Raw genomic sequence first — 20,954 nt, 5'->3', positions numbered from 1 at the left:
ATCTTTGGAAAGCTTGCTAGCCCTTCCTGGATATACAGGACATCGTGAGCCTTCATCAACAAAACACCGTGATCGCCAAAGTGTTGAGGGCATACACCCTCAACAGGGAAAAACAGAGAACGACTCTCAAAACTGCATGTAAAGACTGAGAGAGCAAGAAGAGAGAGAGAGACTCGTACAACTGACTTGTGTATTGCTCGTCCTAAAACTGCCCAACAACATTACAATTTATAGCTTCCTAACAGAATATAACTAAGCCTAACAGAATCTGATTAACCAAAATCTGACTGACCAACAGCTGAGTCACTACAAATCCGACTGACCAGAATAATCTGATTGACTACAAATCTGACTGAATGACTAACAAATCTGAGTGACCAACCAATCTAGTTCACCAACAAATCTGACTATCTAATTGACCAACCTATAGTGTCTGTCAACATAAGCATACAAAGTGATGAGTACATGAACATCCATGTGTTGCATCCTTTGATTGTCGCTATTCCTGCTGTCAAAGGCTGACTTGTTGCTTTCTTGTACGTGGAATAACTGACTGCAATTACTTTAGCTCTTGTGTTGACCAAATAATTTGTGCTATGATTGTTGAGCTGTACTTTCATGCGCAGGTGCATTTCATCTAACCATTCATCATCTGTTGAAACTGCATCTTTAGGCAATTCCCATTGTCAGTCATCTATTTTCAGAGTGTTGATGGGAATCGATATCTGTTGATTCTTGAGAGCAGCTTTCCGTTTGAGTACCCAAATCCGAGCTTCCTCTTGGGCTTCATCAATGATATGGTGTCATTCAATCCTCCTTTGCTTGGTTGCATGCATTCTTTCTAGCAATTCGTTGGTTAGCGGCAAATTGTATTTCTTTAAACGACATCCACTAATTCAATTAGCCATTGGTTCACCATCTAGGGTGGACAACTTTACTGCTCCACTTGGAGATACATCTTCAATGATAAACGGTCCATTTTCCTTTTTCTTAAACTTGAAAATGTGTTGCTTAAGGGAGTAAACTAAGTCCCCTTTCTTGAATATTTTTGTTATTATATAGGAATCAAAAAACTATTTTTGTTTCTGCTTTCGTGCATAGATATGAGCTACAGAAGTTAGTCTTTGCTCATCTAGATTTTCTAAATCTTCAATTATCTCTGACAATTCATGTCATTACACTCAAGATTTTTAGCTACCCTTAATGTCGGCAATAGAAATTCTATTGGCAGTATGGCATCAAAACCATAAACAAGGTTAAAGGGTGTAGCATTTAAAGCTGTTTTGAATGAAACTTGATAAGCCCATAGAGCAATATGGAGATTCATTTCCCAGTGTATCCTTCCTGAACTAACCACTTTAGTCCTTTTGCTTGTGGGTGATAGGGATCTCATTTGTTATGGATGATCATAAACTCATTAATCAAATACTCGGCTTGTCCATTTGCTTGTGGGTGATAGGGAGCTGATTTGTTATGGATGATCATAAACTCATTAAGCAAATACTCGATTATCTCATTGAGAAAATGAGTTCCCTGATCACTAACAATTTCTATTGGTAGTCCATATCTCGTGAATACATACTCATATAAGAATGCGACAGTGATTCTGGCATCACTCTTTTGAGTTGCTTTAACCTCGGCCCACTTGGTCAAATAGTTTGTAGCTACAATGATACTTTGAGCTTGGGTTCTATAAGCAGGTGGCTGTATCAGCCCAACAAAATCTATCCCCCATTTCGCGAAATCTCTAGCCCCCATCATTGGTCTTAGGGGAATTCTATCTACACATGTTGGCATTTTTGCTCATTGAGAAGCATCACACCTTCGAACATATTCTTTGGCATCTGCAAAAAGTGTTGGCCACCATATGCCTCCCATTAAGATTGCTCTTGTGGTGTGGTCTCACTAGAGAAGTGACCTCCAGCTAATCCGACATGTGCTTGATCTATAATTGGAATATACTCGTCTTCATTTGCACAAAGACGCAAATGTTGATCTTTAACTCTCCGATACAATTGGTTCCCAATAAGAGCATAGTCTCTTGCTTCAGTTTCAATTGCTCTTTCATGGCTTTTTACTCATATCCTCAGGAAATGTTCGGCTTGATAAGTAAGTAACCAAATAGTTACTCCACTTAGGAACATGCGACCTTTGGAACAAAGTTACATGAGGTATGCATTTGACATTGAGGACAATCCTTTACAAAAGATCGAGCATCACTCCTCATATTCGACCAAAATACTCCAAGTCTCAAGATTCTTTGCATAGTTTACTCTTCCGCAAAGTGAAATCGTACTATGATAATATGTGCTTGACTTAGGTACAGGTTTTTCTCCTCAGGATTAATGCATAAAAGCAATATTCCATCTCATTTCTTTCGTATAGCCTACCAGCTAGTAATTGATACATAGCCGATTGCTCGATTAATCCGATTGTAATAAGAAGTCGTATTTGTGAATCCACTTGAGCTATTGTCATCAATGATACCATGTTTTCCGACCATCGAGGTATCATTTCCATGGAGAACAAATAGGCATCTAGTAGATCATCGTTTACCCCTTTAGGTGATTCTCTGAAATAATCCTTGATGAATGATCTGCTCTTTGATGTGTAGTGCCCTTTTTTACAACCACAGTGAAATCAAATTCCAGAAGAATGATGAACCATCTTACTATTCTTCTTGTGCTGCATGGCTTGTTGACCAAATACAACAAAGATTGATGGTCTACAAAGAACAAAAACTTGTTGGCTAATAGGTAATGTCTATACTTTTTAATGGCATAGATCATTCCTAACCCTTCTCTTTCAATGATAGTGTAATTATTTTCTGCACTATTCAACTGTCAGCTAGCATAAGAAATAGGAAAGTCAATTTTCTCATCTGCTGGTTGAGCTAGTATACAACCTATGGAAAAATTGGAAGCATCTACATGTATGTAGAATATCTTATTCCAATCTGGTGCTTTCAATATTGGAGTTGAGTTGAGAGCTTGCTTAAGCTTCATGAAGGATTCTTCGCATGCCTCGGTCCATTCAAAGTTTGTAATCAAGCTATATATGGGTTTTACAATTATAGCGTATATGTAAACAAACAGTCTGTAATATCCACAATGCCCCATGAAGGCTTGAACCCCCTTGACTCTTGTTAGTCTAGGCAAATCAGCAAATGACATGAATTTTTTCAATATCAGTAGCTATGCCATTTTTAGGCACTATATGTCCAAGAACTTTTCCTTGTCTACCCATGAATGTGCACTTTTCAGGATTTAGGCAAATCCTATTAAGTCTACATTTTTCGAATACCTTTTTGAGGTGTTCAAAATGATCAGCTCGGATTCATGAATGTACGCATAGATCATCCATATACACTTCCAAGAATTTCCTAAGATATTCTTTAAAAGCATGGCTCATCAATCTTTGAAAGGTGGCTGGAGCATTAGTTAACCCAAGAGGCATAACCCGATAGGAAAAAATATCCCATTCCATTGCAGAAGCAGTTTTATGATGATCTTTTGGGTCAACTAGAAGCTAGTTGTATCCCGAAAAGCCATCTAAGAGACTGTAATCTTCTTTTCCTGCAACTTGTTCTAAAACATGCTCAGTGATTCGGAGAGGAAAGTTGTCTCTTTAATGGTAGTTGCATTCACTTTTTTGAGATTGACACACACTCACAATTTTCCGTTCTTCTTGGGTACTACCACAATTGTAGACACCCAATCTGTGTGTTCAATTTCATAGATGAATTTGGCTTCCTTTAGTTTCTCAATCTCTTCCTTGATTTTTCTGAAAAATGTTTCATTATATGTGTATGGATTTTGTCTACTTGGTTTCACATCATCTCTCATGGATATGGTATGTTGACAAATTTCTGGATCAACACCCTTGAGATCCTTGTAAGACCAAGCAGAGATATCTCGGTATTCTTTTAGCAACCTTAGCAAAAGCTATTCTTATTTCTTTGTTAGTTCATTTGCAATGTAGGATTGCCTAGGTTCTTCCCCTAGTTCATCAGCCAAGTCTATTGTTTTTGTGTTCTTGGGCCCTTCGTAAGACTCGCCCTGTTTTCGTAATTCCTTAACAGGTTGTTTGACTATAATTTTTTGATCTTGGAGAGTATACTTTTTGTATGGGATGGAACCCTCATAACATCCTTACCATCCTCTTCCGTGGTTTTCATTTCGGTCGTATATATCTCCTTTAGAGCTTTCTTCAACTCTTGACATCTATTTTTCCGCTCAACCGTGTCATGGTTGGCTCCTTATCCTATTTGTTTGGCTTTGCTTGAGTATCCTTCCTTGTTTTTCTCAAAAAATTTGACATTTTTGGATTTTTGTTTGAAGGATATCTACTAGTGATTTTGTCCTTGACACAATCATGTGCCTCTATTTGTGTTCTACTAGAGACTGATGGCATAGGTCTTCCTTTCACGTTTCTGATGTCTCTTTTTTGTCTATACCATTTTTGTCTTCTCGCTTTTTGGCTAGGAAAGTCAAAAAACATTTTCTCCCCTCCTTTCAAGAGTAGCTTAGCTCTCACATGTTCTTTTTCTGATGTCAAATCTTCTAAGGTAGCTGAGTGTTTATCTAACTCATATGTTGCGTCGTAGTAGAGGTCTGAAAAGACTTGTTGAGCTTTCATCAAGTCCTTGGGCTCCTTATTTTCATCTTCAATGTTGAGGGTTGAATTCATTTGGATGGGAACTATGTTGTAGCCATCCTCATTGCCAAATTGAGTAGGCATAGACGTATTCACACATACATCCATGTCGCTAAAATTTGAGTCCACTCAAATGGATCAAACAAAGGCTCTGGAAAGGGTTCAGTACATAGGCTTCGTCTGTGAAATCCCTTTCTAGAATACATTTTTCGCCTTTTAAATTTCCATTTTTTGAAGCTCCACACATCCAAATAGAAGTGTCTTTGTTTAACCAGGATGGAAGCTTAGTTTCAGCCGAAGAGACTGAATCAAACTCTTGTATGGGTGTTTTTAAGACATCTCTATAAGTGTGATCTTTTAGATTTACCCTTGTTATAGATACCACTTGCTTCAAGTACAGATAATTGTTTCCCCAATCTTGGATAAGTTGTACCTGTCGCATGAAAGGTCTTCCCAATATGATTTCGTAATTGAGTTTTTTCCCGAAGTCTACTATGGCAAAAGTGTGTTGATATTCAATTCCACAGGACTTGACTATCACTTTTTCAAGCAGCCCTAATGGTCTTTCAATGTGTCCGTCATCAAATTGCAATTTCATTTGAGTTTGTCTAATGGCTGGTTGTCCCTAGTATTCCCATACTGCTTTTATGGCTATGGCTATGCCTGCTCCACTATCCAGTATTGGCATAGTTTCAATGTCATTATATTTCACTGGAAGGGTTGTGTTTCCTTCTTCTCCTTCGTAATATTCTCCAATTTTGTTCATTGGAATAGATCAAATCTCTTTGTTGTCCATTTCATTTTTCCATTTTCCCAAATTTTTTGAGATTAGCCCCGTTATCCCCACCTTCTCTAGGGTTTTCTGTAGATCATTCCATAAATATGGTTTGAGTTTAAACAGTTCTCCCAAGGTAAGAGTGCATTGGATGGGTGTAGACATGATTGAATGAATGTTGTCTATCTCTAGGGTCTGTTCAGCTCTTTTTACTTGAGTGGTCTTACATACTATGGATTCATCTTTGTTATCTCCCAAGTAAGAGAGTAATGTTTTCAAGGTCAATGATTTAGACATTCCTAAAGCTTCAGATCCGCAATCCCTATACAAGGATTGTACATCCATGTTCAAATTAGGAGGTAGGTTGTCCAACCAAAATTCCTCTATGGGAGCTGACTTTAGAGTTAGGCTCCCATCATTGATCTCTCTAACTTTTTTCCATAAGTGTCCTGGCCAGTCTTCCTCTACGAATGGAATTCCATCTAAGGCATCTTCGTTGTCCGGCACTATAAGTTCTGGTTCTTTTGTTTCAAGGTGATGTTCTACCACCACTTTGGATTTTCCTTTAGTATCTCTTACCACAAGCTCCTCATGTTTTGCAATACTTTCAAGTTTGGGTTTTTTTTTTCTAGCCTTTCTTGCGTGATTCTTACCAAATTTTGATAAGCTTCAAGCTTAGCTGCTTCCATGTCTAGAGAGGGATAGTTTTTCCATTTGTTTTTCATGTTTTGGCCTGCTGTAAGTCTTGCTTGGTAGGCTTCCAAGGTTTCATTAATAGGCTAAAAAATTTTATCAATCAAAATTGATCCTCTAGATTTCATGGTTGTTTCCTTGACTTCATTTCCAGTTTCTTTCACCTTTTCCTGGAATAGCTTTTTTTTTTCTCCTCGATTTCATCTCGTTGTTTCTGCTTTCTCATCTCTTATCTTTTGCTTCTACTTCTTTTGATCCTTTGAGATGAAACTTTCATATTTTCCGAATCATCAGAGGAGTTGTGTTTCTTTTTCTTAGACTGGGCTCTAGTGATTACCTTGATTGGAACAATCGATTCACTCTTAGATGAGTTACTAGGTATCACTTGGACTACATTTACTACTGTTTTATCCTTGTTCTCCCTTTTTGCAACATTGTATGCAATAGGCTTGAACTAGCTTGAGGTTTTTGTCAAGCTCTGGGTATTCATTTTTCCAATGATCATCTGCACCACAGTTGTGACAGTTTCGTGTTGTTGGCTTAATCATGGGTCTTACCATGGGAGGTCTGACACCTTGATTAGCTACATAATACATTGGTGCAAGCTTTGGTGGAGCATAAGTCACAAGTTCTTCCATTGGCGGTGGATGTAAATTATACAAATCTCCTTCTACCATTTCTATAGATGGACTAGGCTCTGCATAGGGTGTAATAGGCACTAATGCTTGTTTATCTACAACTCGTTTGGAGTGCATGTACTTTACAGGCACTACCTTATGTCCTGGATACGGAGTTTGTTGATCCAACACAGGTTGAGGTCTTTCCATACCCATCGGTGGTCTTTGAGCTTGGGCCATATTAGGTTGATATCTATACATGGGTTGTCCTTGTGGCCTCATAGGCATGTACTGATCATTCCCATCATACTTTGGTAGGAAGTAGCACTCGTGGGTCTCATGGTTGGTCCATTTACCCTTGATTGCACACCATTTTTGTGGCCTAATTGGTTGTCCCTGTTCAGGTATCCCTTGTCCTAGTCCCCTCATAGGTGCTTTTTGCATGTTGTTCATCATGTCGTTCATCCTTTTGAGAATATCTTCTATGGCTGAAAGTGGTGCTACAACAGCCATCCCCACTTATGTTGGTTTAGTGGATGTTGTTTTCTTGCTTTGGTTATCCTTAGGGACATCTTCTTCGTTGAAACTGTTACAATTGTCTCCTAAGTCAATAGTAGCTGACACACACTCTTCTAGGGTTACATGCTTCTTCCTATAGAGTATAGCATGAAGTTCTTATTTAGCAGTCCCTCTAGAAACAAAGATACGAGTCATTCTTCTCCAGGTATCTCTAGCCCTGGGCATCTGGCAATGTATTGTTTCATTCGAGTTGCAAATCCCTAACAAACTCACCATGTTTCTGTTTAAAGTTGTAGATTTGAGCTACCGTATTATGTTTGATCCTCATTTTGGAACAAGCAGCTACAAATCCTTGAGCTAATGTGTTCAAGTCCATGATTGACCTTGGTGGAATGTTTTGGAACCATGTGAATGCTTTTCCTTCTAATGTCATTCCAAACCCCTCGAATTGAGAATGGAAATCGAATATATATTCTGGTCTTAGCACTTGCTTAAAGCTTTCTAAGTGGTCGTATGGATCTCCTGATCCACTGTATTTTTTGACCCATTTCTGAAAATCAACTGGTCTGACATGTCTGTTTAGTTCAACTCCTGCTCTCCTGACAGTTGGTATTGTTCCGAGTCCTTCAAACCAGTCTATTGGAAATAGTGACTCATGTAGCCTTGGACCAACCTTAGTGTCACCCGTTTTTCTTCGTGATGAGGTGGTTTCGCGTTTCTTCACATTACTCTCAGAAGATCTCTCATGGTGTTTGTCTCTTGGAATGTTTTTTGGTTCTTGGTCCAATATCCAATCCCTTATGGAATACCCTTGGTATTTGGTTTGTTCTACCTCCCTAGGAGTCGTCATAACAAAGTTGTTTTTATGACAATCCTTAAACAGGTAGGTTGGTAGATCTGCTAATCCCTTATCCTTGATCTTGAAGATATAGATGATCTTCATGGGCCGTTAATTGTCCTGATTTGTCATGCAGATTCCATAGATTTTTATGTTTCTATCCTCCCAACAATAGACTCCGATCCTAGGATTATCCGTACTAAGCCGTTTTAAAGGCTTCAAATCTACTTCGACTTCTAAAGTTGGTGGTACTTCTTTTGCTGACATATTTGGGATTATGGTTTACTTCTAACCCCCATTTTTCTATCACGTCACGGTCTTTGACTTGTACATACTGAGTTTTGTTTCTGTCCATGTACATTTTTCCTTGTTTGTTTACCCTAATCTCTTCTTCGAACTCAATACCATGGTCATCAATGCGAATAGCATACTCCTCGTTAGGTTCCAGGTAAACCTGAGCTCCATGGCGACTAGTCTTATAAAAAGAGAGTATATTCTTATAGCGCACTGTTGTTCCGAATTTTCGAGTGAGTCGAATAGGAAGACATTTTAGATGTTGAATCTGAAAAAGTGTCTAAGACTTCTTCAAGAATAGTGTGCAAGGAATCTCCTTGATACTAGAGGTTTCTTCGAGTATGCCCTCATTTCCTAGTACACAACCAGATCTAAGGTTCATAAAGACTTATGAAGCCCAGGATAGAGTACTTACCTTTGGACTGACGTGTTGTCAATTTCCACTTGATTCGATTGCAACTTTCTGTCAAGCTATTGATTCCTCGTCTATAACCTGATTCCTGTACAAATTTGATCATGTTAGCTAGTATTCTTCTATAAAGACTATATAATTTTTGCTAACTATTGTGATTGGTCCGTGTGTATCACTTCACAATCGAGCTATGGGAGTCAACAATTGACTTTCAGATTCGTCTTTGGCAAAAATCAAATGATTAATCTGCAACTTGAAAACTGAGTAAACATGTACCAATTTGGATTCGACTGAACCCAAAATTTCCCATTGGCTTTGTATTATGCTAGCCTAACACTATACAAGTTCAAAAGTCAAAACTGGTGGCCCTGGGTAGCAGTAGAATAATCGCGATTATTTACTTTTGCTAGCTTTTTTCACTTTTTGGCTTGGTTTGGCAAGTATACAACCTGTTAAAGTCCTTGGACAAGTTCCAACAAGTTTGGACAAAATCTGATCAATTTTATCAATTGTTTTGTGTTTACAGACCCTGATTTCAAGAATCTGGCTTAAGTCTCACTTTTGTGATCCAAATTTCACCAAAATTGATTTGTAGGGTCTATTTGATATGCTTGACCTTGTGGTATACTCAAATTTGCAAAACTTCCAAGCTTTGAAGCAGATGTAAATAATCGCGATTATTTACTCCAGCTATATTTTTGTAAATTTTTGTCCCAACTTTGACATAGATCTATTAAGCATCTCAAGTTAAGGTTTCTAGCCAAGTTTCATCAAGTTTGGACAAGTTTTGGTCAAATGGTCATCAATTTTTTGTCCGTAGACTAGCTTTGCAAATTTGGTCACAATTTTCAATCTAGTGATCCAAATCTTACCAAATTTGGTTTATTTGTGGGCATATTACAACATGGTGAAGCTAGTGCTATGCCAACTTGGTCAAAAAAGTTAAAAAATGAGGCAGATTATTTACAACTGGCAGCTTTTTGCATGTTTTTGGTCAACTAAGCATGTACACATGTTTATCACATCAATATAAGCCTATGAATCAAATTTCAACAAGTTTGGACAATTTTTTCCCAATTTACACTCAAGATTCAGAAAGTTAGTAGTACAGACTTTAGTTTTTACCCAGTTTTTTATCAGTTTGGTGATCCAAATCTTTTGTGCCTTTACAAACGTTGTTTGTACACATGAATGAGTCAATGGTATGAACCTTGGTCAAATCTGAGCTGAAAGTTAATAATCACGATTATTAACTGCAGGCTTGAAATGAACAAAATTTTGCAATTTTTCAATTGACAGTCTTTTTATGAGCTATTTTGAGCCTATGAATCAAGTCAAAACTTAATTTGGCCTAAAATATCATTAAAAAGTAAATAATCTGAGTTTTGGCTAACTCTTAAAATTTTTACCTTAAAGTGTTCTTTAGCTTATCCACTGGTTCAGATAACTTTTAAGCGTGACTCTCCAGTTGGATTGAGTGGTTTGGAGTCTTTTCGTGCTATTTCTAGCCGTAGACCTGAAATTCTGCAACTTCCAATAACAACTCACAATGATTCTTTTAGAGAGAGAAATGTTTTGAGATCCACCTCGAATCCTGCTCACCCTACTCCTAAATTCTAATGCAATGGGATTGTGGAAAGTGTTCACAAACACTCGTTTTCTTGTCTTTTATGGTTTTCTGAGCATTGATCTTAAAACTTGTCTCGTCTATCAATCATCCTCAAAATCCTAATCTATTTCTACAATCCTACAATCTTAGGGGCACTCAGCAAGTATGATTACTTCCAAGCTACCTCTACACAGCAAAAGACGACAATCTTAGGCTATGCGGTTTCTAAAAGAAAGTTTTGAACTCTAGGTGATCCTAAAGGAAGTTAAAGGATAACTTCACAAGACGCTCGTGTTTTTCCCTAGTTTAGGTCTCTTCGATTCCTGGAAACGGCACCAAATGTGTGACGGGTGTCTAACCTCACTATCCTATCTTATTGCAGTATTAGCGAGAAGAATGATTAAATTGTCAATCCATGGAATGAAGCTGACTCGACTAGTGCATAGAGGCTACAAGAGGGTGTCCATCTCTCGAAAAACAACTAAAAACTTGCATCTAAATCATGCTACACTCAAGTGGCTGAAATCAAATCCGATCACATCCCCAATACCCCGCCTATGCTTAGTTTTATATTTTGAAGTGTAAATTCCTACTTATAATGAAATTAGGCCAGGGGTCGGAGACACCAAAATCTACGAAATACCATGAAGTGTTTACGTCAATGCGTAGAGCTCTTACATGCGGTTGCAATGCAACAAACGCGACTGCAATATGACAACCAAGGAGGGAGTAAGAAGCGCGAGAAGGAGAGAAGTGAGTGCCGTTAGCTCACGCTGGTATTTCATTATCCAAAACTCTATGATAACTTACAAAAATTGGCTTTTATACCTTAGTCAAGGTTTTTGGTGATCAAAACTAATAATCTGGGAGTTCTACCAAAGATGGGTAATGACAGGTTGATACAGTCTGGAAGCTTGTAGCCCCGGCTCATCAATTACAAGGTTTATCCAGAAATTAGGACTTACAATATTCTTGATTTATCAAAATAATAAGTGTTTTTACAATGAGAACTCCGAAAAATGGTACCCGTGGTATCCGTGTTAGCTTGCTGCTAACACTTGACAACATCAAGATTTCCTTGGGTCATAAGTCTCCAAGTACTAGAAAAAGTCAGGTAGGAATCTAGAATTTCCTTGTAATTTTGATCCAAAATTTCTACGCTTTGGGATGTATTACTTTATCATGAGTCCAAAGCCATGTGAGCCAATTGTTGGTCATTTTGAAAAGCCCCAGGTATATAAGCCAAAATCCTAAGTTTGAAAACAACATTTGCATAATTATCTTTTGGGTTTGAGGGTAGTCTTATATGCAAATTTGAGTATTGAAATCACTATTTTTTGACGTTTTGGCCATTAAAAACTTTTATTAGACCTTATGGTGACCTATTTATGTTGTTCAATTGCAAGTTTCTAGCGTAGGCCATGATGGATTGTGATTTGGTACTTTGTTAGATGAACATTGGACATTGTAGACTTGTGCCCTTAGACCTAATATAGCTTCCTAAAAGTTTCTTGAAGATCCAAGCTCATTTAGTCAATGAAATGGCATGATGACTTAGAGAGGCAAGATAGGACATAAGTGATTTTTTAATTAGAAAGTGGTTTTTACTTGTTGAGTTTTTATGTTTTCTTGATAGGTTTAGTTCTTGATTACTGACAACCTCAAAGAGTCTCCATGCCCCATATGAGTCACTTCCCGGAGTATTGACATATTATGTTTGTGCCAAATACCTATGCTATAGATGTCCTTTGCGGCAGCCCACTAACATCGGCGTTATGACCAGGTACTGATCCTTAAATGGTGAGTGACCTAGTCATATTTAGAGCCTTCATTTCCAAAGCTTCTTTTATTCATACCATTTATACTTTAGCAGTAAAGAAACTTTGATAAGGATTTAGTGCTTGATAGAGTCTAGAGTCAAGGGATGGCTAGATCTATCCTTGAGGGGAAAAGAAAGTTGTGAGTGAGATACCAAAAATGTTTCATTCTTCAAACATTCTCAATGCCTCGAGAGTACTATTCCATAATCCATTCTGATTTTAATTCACACCAGGTTGTTCATTTTTGTTCCTAGTTTCTTTCTAGCACCATAGAAGTAGGGTAAGTAGAAAACAACACCATCAATCTCGGCTTGAAAAGATCGGGGCAAAAAGGACTATTGAAAACCATATTTAGGGCAAGAAAGACCATAACTCTAGAAAGAAAAAAATTTGATGTTATAAACCTAAAACCTGATCAAATTTAAGAAAGATGGTGCCCAAGGGTATTATTAGACTTGCAGAAAGTAATTTGATAAGCTTCATTCCTTTCTGTCGTGGAACATGGATCGTTATCCATGTTTCCTAGAGATCATTTGAGCCATAATAGAGACCATATGATACATAAGGCATCCAAGAAATTAAAACCAAAGCCTTGGGATAAAAAAGAAACCAAAATCACACTCAAATCAAACAAATTGGAAAAAGTCACAAAAAGCACATCAAATTGACCAAAATTTAAGAATTTTGAGCACATTTTGGAGAATAGCTTCGAAAGAACATCGACAACTAGCTGAACAAGTTTCATGTCAAAATGAAGTCAAACATGGATCGTGACCCATGTACCTCCCCATAGTTTTTGGTTGTGATTTAAGTAGTAGGTAGCTGAGACTAATTGAAGCACTCTTTCTAAAAGACACAATGACAAAAAAGTTGTCAAAGGATCCAAAATAAGAGATCTCCAACCCACCAACACCAAAGTCGAGATGGGGTCCATGAAAGGTCTCTAGGCCTACTAAAAGTTGGAGTCTCTAAACAAGAAGGATCCAAGGAATAGACCTTTTCCATTGACAATGGCTTGAGACTATAGCCCTAGAAGAAGACCTAGTCCTGTCTCACAATGGAAACGAGACAAAATCCTTTTAAAAATCCGAAACTTTTTTGGCCCTGTAACTTCTGTAAGTTGTGCTAAGGTATCTTCAACCAACGCTTTTTCCCCTAACAGATGTGAGGGCACAGCCGCTAGTGTACTCCTCTTCCAAGTGAATAAGTTCTCTGAACATTTTAGTGTGTGGGGATGGATAGTTACCTGACTAATGAGGTCCACCCATCCTTGATTGACAACCTTAGTCAATCCCCATTTACCACCCCGCACTCACACATGACTCTTTGCTTTTTGATTACTACCATGCTCTTTTAACATTTAAAGTATTTTTTCTTTTAGCTTCCTAACACAATGATTTCTTTAAACAAATATTAAAAATTAGCATTAAAAATAGTCTTATAGCAAACAAGCATCTTTAGACTTAAGACAGGGTCGAGACACTTATAATATTTCTTAATAACCCTGACCCGTACCCACATGTCTCAAGCACACCTAAGGTGAAAATCGACACCCATTCCTTATTTATAATCTGTGTGGAAACCCATCACCCAATGTTTGAGGCGCCCATACACCAAACCAGTTGCTCATACAAACATGCAGCTCCCCTAGGATCAAAACCGGTATCCTAACTTATGTATAAACATCAAGAAATGACACATAGTAGAAACTCATTGTTCATGGGTGTAACCGGCTTATCTGTCGTTGAAAAGACATCATTATTCATCAAAATATACCAAGGAGTTGAAGGTGTCTTGAGACAAGCTATCCTAAGGATAATCAATCATATCTTTCCTAATTCAATGAGCCTTAACCCAAATAACTCTTTCCTAATTTACAAACAAATGCATGTTGCTTTCTTGGAAGATGCCTTTCGTTTTCAGCGAGTTTCACTTTTCCTAATTCCTTACGCCCTCTTTTACGTATGCATTGCTAATACTTAAAGAAGAACTTGAATTGTTCGTCTTCAATTATAATGAAGATCCACATGGGACTAGTGGAGAATTTGTTGTAGTGTTGGGCCTGAATGCTTTCATTTTTAGACCTACTACTAGGACAATCTTGTGGTTGTGGGACGCTCTAGCCTTCTTGGGAATGTTGCCTTCTTCATCAGACTGAGGGTTTTCTCGGATCCTCTTTGGAGCCATGACTTCTATCTTTATAAAAGGGACGTCTATTTATTAGGTAAATTATAAAAATCTTGATTCTTACCATTCTACAATGTATTTTCCATTTCTTAGCATAATTGCTTAGATCCTAGGGTAGTTTAGTTGTTTACAAAAGATTTATCGGGTTTTTAATGCCTTTTTTGTAATTCTTTATACCTTAGTATTTCCTAGATAATTCCCTCAGTAACTTTGATAACTTTCCTATTGGTGTTTTCTTCAAATTTAACTAGAAAACCGTAGATTCTTAGTATAAGATTTCTTAAATTACTTTTCTATACCTTTTTTAAAATTTTCCTTTCTTTATTAAGCCCAAAATTTGCTTATGTTTTGCTTGATATCTATTATATTCATTATCTCCTAAAGATTGAATTTTCTCAGCTTCTTATCGATGGTTTATACTTATAGTAGTTTTCTTAGAACTTTTAACCGTAGTTTCTACTTATCCTTATTTAGTTTTAGCTTTTTTTTAAAAATTGATCTATCATAATAATTAAACCAATTAACTAATTATGGTATAATTATCTCAACCTTTTAATGATGTTTTCTAACTCTGATAATTACCTTGTAATAATCCAAGCTAGTTAACTAATTTCCCTCTTTTAATCTATAGCTAAATTTAGTAATTTTTTACTTAATTAAATAGCTGAACTAATTTTATGTTAATGAGATAATTATCATGGATAGTTAATGATGTTTCCTTAATCTAAATTTTATCTTATTATCTATGTTAGCTAACTTTTTTTTTTAATATAGTAAAAATCTATCTCTTTTAGCTTAATTAAATAGCTAAACTTTTTCTTTGTTATTAATATAATTATCACAATTACTTAATGACGTTTTCTAGCTTTGATATCTACCTTGTAATAATCTAAATTAGTTAAGTAGTTTCCCTTTGTAATTTACAACAAAATCAAAGAAATTTTGCTTTATCAAATATCTAAACTAAGTTTTTGCTAATGAGATAATTACCACAACTAGGTAATAATGTTTTCTAGCTTTGATATTACCTTGTAGATATCCAAGTTAGTTAGCTAATTTCTCTCATTAATTTAAAAATAGTCTGTTTTAGCTTGATTAAATAACTATACTAATTTTTTGTGAATGAGATAATTATCAAGACTACTTAATGATGTTTTCTCAATGTGATAATTATCTTGTAATTATCTAGGCTAGTTGACTAATTTTCCCTATTAATTTAAAACTAAAAGAAATTAATTTTAGTTTAATTACATATCTAAACATTTTCTTTATAAATGAGATAACTATCACGACTACTTAATGATGTTTTCTAACTCTAATAAGTACCTTGTAATTATCTAAGCCACTTTACTAGTTTCCCCAAAATCAGTCGATTTTAGCTTAATTAAATATCTAAACAATTTTTTGTAAATTAGATAACTATCACGACTACTTAATGACGTTTTCTAACTCTAATAAATACCTTGCAATTATCTAGCCAGTTGACTAATTTCTTCAAAATTAGTCAATTTTAGCTTAATTAAATAGCTAGACTATTTTTTTGTTAATGAGCTAATTATTGCAGCTAGCTAAGAATATTTTCCAGCTCTAAGAATTACTTTATAGTTATCTAAGCTAATTATTTAATTTACTTCTTTAAGTTACAACTAAAATCAGACAATTTTAGCTTAATTAAATAGCTTAACAAGTTTTTTGTTTATAAGATAATTACTTTGTGTTCCAAACAATGTTTTTTAACTCTAATAAATATCTTGTGATTTTTTAAGCTACATTACTAAGGTTCCCATTAGTTTTATAGTTAAAAACAACTAAGTTTTGTCTACTTAATTAGATAAATTAATCACAATATTATGATATAAGTTTCCTAGCCTTCTAATAATATACTCAAGCTTTTATTATTATCTTAGAGTGAACTGACTTTGTTTAGTATAATTCCCATTATTTAGGGATAATAAATTGCAATTTAATAATATATAAGAGAGTGATTAATAGTAGAGTATGGTCTTATCTTATTTAACTAGTAGATTAATTAAAAAATTAGATATAAATGGCTAATTAATGAAGATCAGCATAATTATCTCACTTATTCACTTAGATTTTTCTATCTTAGTGATTTTTTTGAAGTATCTCTCTTGCACGAGAGATTTTCCGCCAAGACTCCGACTGAGTCTATGAAAGTTGTGAAGAATAAGGTTCTATTTATATCTTTTCTGGCACTCACAGGCTGAAACGGACAGTAACTTGTAGCTCAAGCTTCCCTCTGGCTCAAGATGGCTCCCTCTACCGTTAAATCAGTCTCTAGCATGTCAGTGATTGCCCTCCCAGCACTTGACTACTTAAAAAATCAAATTTGCTAATTTTCAGGCTTATTTTTTGCATTTTTGGTAAATATGTGGGAAAATATCTAGGGGTTATAATGAAATTATTAATCTTAAATGATTACTAAAAACCATTCAATTATTTTTGCAATTTAAAGTGGTAATTAAACTTCCAGAGGGGATAGCAGTGTCAAATTTATATGAATTTAGTTCTGAGAGTTCCTAACTGTAGGTTTGTCATGCTTAGGATTTTAAAAATATTAATTTTAATTGATTTTGAGGTATTTATTTACCTGTTTGTACGCCCAATGCTTTCTCCTAAAGCTTTGAGTTTATTTACCTGCATCTAGAAAGATGGAAACCTTACACAAAACAAAAAATACTCAAAAATTGTTAGAGCAAACCCAAAAAATGCACTTTTGATTGGCAAAAAGTAATCCAAATCCAAAACAATTTTGGGAGTAGACTATAGACATCATAAGATATCAGTTGGCCAAATATCAAGTCTACAAGTGATGAAACATATATCACCATCCATGGCCCCCATCTAAGAGTTTGGTCAGAAACTTCACTAGCCCATATCAAAGACCAATGAAAGCAGTATTTCCCAAAGCAAGGTTTCCAAAAGAGCCAAAAAGACAAGAAAAAGGGCCAATAACATTTTGAAGAAAAAAAATACTAAGACATACTTAGGGTTTGAATTTGAACTATTCTAATGAGGTACAAACCACTCAAAAATAGTATTATTGGGGTCAAGGTACCAAGGGCATGCAATGTGTGAAGTTTTGTGACTTTCTGTCACAAAGGGACATGGATGGGAATCCATGTTCCCCTATCATAGTTTAAGACCAAATTCATGTCATAGCTAGAGCTAGTCAGAAGGAGCCTAGTGATCTTTCTAAAATTGACTTTGCACTTCATTTGAGGATTTTGCAAGCTAGAATAGATTTTGTGCCAAAAGCGTAATTATTTTGATTAATCTAGAAATTTTAACTAATCAAGCATTTGTAAACTCATAAATGCCAAGTGTTTTTTGAACAAGATAAAGGGCTAGAACTCTACATCTTGAAGTGATTATTCCAAGTGAAAGATATGGAAACAACCACGGGTACTAGGTCAGTGTTCTACAAGGGTTCTTTTCTTGATGTATTTAAGATCAAGTACACTATACTAGAATAGAAACTTTAAATTAAGCAAGTTTAGAGAGCTAAATAGGTGGCAAATTTCCATAGTCCGTATGAGGGATTTGGGCTGACATTAAAGGGAACAAATTTTTCATGGTTCCAACCTTTGAAAAAGAGAGTTTTTCAAAACATAGAGAAGCTTCTATGAGAATTTACTAAGGAATTCTCTAAATGGAAAGTCAAGCACAACACTGTTTCTCAAATCTATACCTTTAAGTGGAAGAGAACAAGAAAATGAAGGAAGCTTTGCTCCACTTCAAATAATACAGACAAGAGATTAACAGCTCTCTTCATGCAAGGCTTGAAAACAAGACTCTCATAATTTATAAAGGACCTGCACTTGAAAGCATGCACCACATTTGAGCAAGTCACTAGAGAATCATTGTAACTAGTTGACAATTGTAAGGTTTATGGAGAGGCAGCAAAAGATGCAGACCATATGACCAACAATGCCTTTTCTACCACAAGTGAATCGACAATGAAACAAAATGTTCAAATCACAGCCATACCAAATATTGATCAAATGGTTGAAGAAGAAATTAGAGGGATGAACCAAAGCTATCCACAAAACCCGAATGTATGACAACCGCCATGAGTAGAAAATGCAACACGTGTCTTAAAGTAGTGTTAAATCAAGAAAAAGTATATCAATCATGAGATGATGAGTATTTTTGCAACGTGAATGACCTGAGGGAAAGCCCATATGGACCTTGGGGGATGCAGCCTTTGTTGCCACCGGCAAGATACCAAATAGAACCAAACAACATAGCTTAAGGAGGAGACAATCTTCAACCAATATTTGGCCCGTAACATCCCTTACGTCAAGAGAACCAGGTAATCATTTGATACATACAACTGGTAGAAACACTCACAAGTCAAACAATGATGCCACCAACTTCATATTATGAAGAACTGTTGTTAGACCGATTTTGGCATGTACAAAGTAGCGTGTGTATGCATGGGAATATATACAAAATATTAATATACATGCATTTGGGAGCTTTCAAAGTTTTAGAAATGATGCAATATGTACACATTGTGAATAGTCAAGTTCGCATAGTGCCGCTAGTCGAGCACACGTACGTGCCTAGATAGGGTGTTGACACCTTAGATATGGTTATAGGTGGCTTCTTTTGGATCAAGAAAATGTATTTGAGCTTTTTAGAATGTAAATAATTCAAGTGGGAGATGTGTGCACCTTCATCCTGCCCCAGAAGTTTGGCACATGCGGTAATTGTCTATTTGCGGTGCCTGGTCTGCGGTGATGTGGGCACCACACTAGAAGTGGTTAAAAATGATATGTGAGAATGTGGAAATACTTTTTTGGTATCAAGGAACAAGCCTAAAAAAATGGGTATATTTTGGGGCTTGTTTGGTATTTTTCCCGCCGCAAAAAATGCCCGTTCGGGGTCAAAATTGGGACTAAAAAGGTCAAAAAATGTCCAAAAATATGTGAAAAGGATTTAAATTTCCACATCCCTCACGTTGCCATCAGTGATCAAGAAAAAGGGAGCTTCTAAAGTCAAAAACTCAACAATTTCACCTCTCTATGTGGGAGGAAGTAGGGTTCCTACAGGAGGTCTAATGCAGTCCCTTCACGTTTGCGTCCTATTTTTTAGTGTGAAAGGAGTGAATGAGAGATTTTTATCTTCAATTTTTCACTTGAGAGAGTCTATGGAAGTTCTAAGGTTTCCATGGATGTGTGTTTGCAAGGAATTGAGGGAAGAAGGTGTGGGTTTTTGCAAGGCTATGTGACCATGTATCGCTGCCATTAGGGTTGGGGCTACTCCAAAGAGTCCAACACGGTGGAGTTTGGAGAAGATTTTGTGATAGTTTGAGAGAGGGTTTTGTGGCTGGAGTTTTTTGAGATTTTTTATGGTTTTTCTTGTATATTTTGGTCACCATCAAGTGTGATTTCAAGTGTTGATCAACTCGACTCACCTTGTAGTGTCTACAGGAAGGCAAGGACCTGTAGGTCAAGGCGTTTGAAGTTTGAATAGGGATTGTGGGGAGTTTTTGTTGAAATCTTGAGTGGGTGGTGTGTGTGGGGTGGAATTTAATAAATTCCTTATGTTGTGTTAATTTGTCTTGTTGTGTGAGTGTGTGCACAACGTCTTTTGCTCCATCATCCTTTGGTGATCCTGCTGGGGAGCGAAAATCTGCCGGTTGTGCACCCATGTGAAGCCGTTTGGCTATGAAGTTTAAGCATCATTGAAGAAAAATTTTGGTTTGGTCGAGGTGAAGGACTTCAAAATTTGTGGAGTTACTTATGCAAGGGAGAAGCAACTTCAAAGGGATGGCATATAGTCGGCCATTGTTCACAAGGAAGGAGGATGTAAAAGATTGGATTGCTGACTTTGAGTGGCATACGCTTGGTATTCACATTGTGAATGATGAATCAAAGCTTCATGTATTTCCTCTTGCACTCAAAGGAGAATTTCACAATTGGTTGGAAGGTTTAGAGGAAGGCAAAAAAGAAAACATGGGAGCACGTGAAGCAAAAACTTTTTGATCGGTTTGGAAAGAGACTAACCAGCGACAAAATTCAGAGGTGTGTGGGTGTGTGTAGCATGTGGAGTCAATGTAATCATCAACTAAATCAAGTAGCCAAGTCTAGTAGGCAATACATTATATCTAGACAAGGTAGAGTAAGGGGAGAGCTCCATGGTGTGGGCTTAGGCATAGATTCCTGACAAAGTGTGTAGTGGTGGTAGCATCCATGCTTCTAGTGGCAGCCTTTGGGCCACATGCCTTAGCTATTTTGGGTGATTGGATTGCCCATAGAGCCTATTCCTTGGTGTGTCGATGGCTTGGATGGTGGTGTGGTGGACTTGGGCCCTTGCAGGTTGGTGATGGGACATTGGGATCCTCCCTTTCTGCAACCTCTATGTTCTTCTTTGGGGGAGGAGCTCACAAGTGGCATGTGAGAGCTCATTTGCATAGCTATGTGAGGCAACAAAAGTTTTACTTATTCTCTTTGTATAGTTGTGTTCCTATGCATGTTATTCCTTAAGGGGGTTGTTGTATGGGGG

The sequence above is a fragment of the Adiantum capillus-veneris genome, chromosome 1, assembly GCF_014529385.1.
Source record: "Adiantum capillus-veneris isolate H3 chromosome 1, ASM1452938v2, whole genome shotgun sequence".
Classification (NCBI taxonomy): domain Eukaryota; kingdom Viridiplantae; phylum Streptophyta; class Polypodiopsida; order Polypodiales; family Pteridaceae; genus Adiantum; species Adiantum capillus-veneris.
This window is presented reverse-complemented; position numbering follows the sequence as displayed.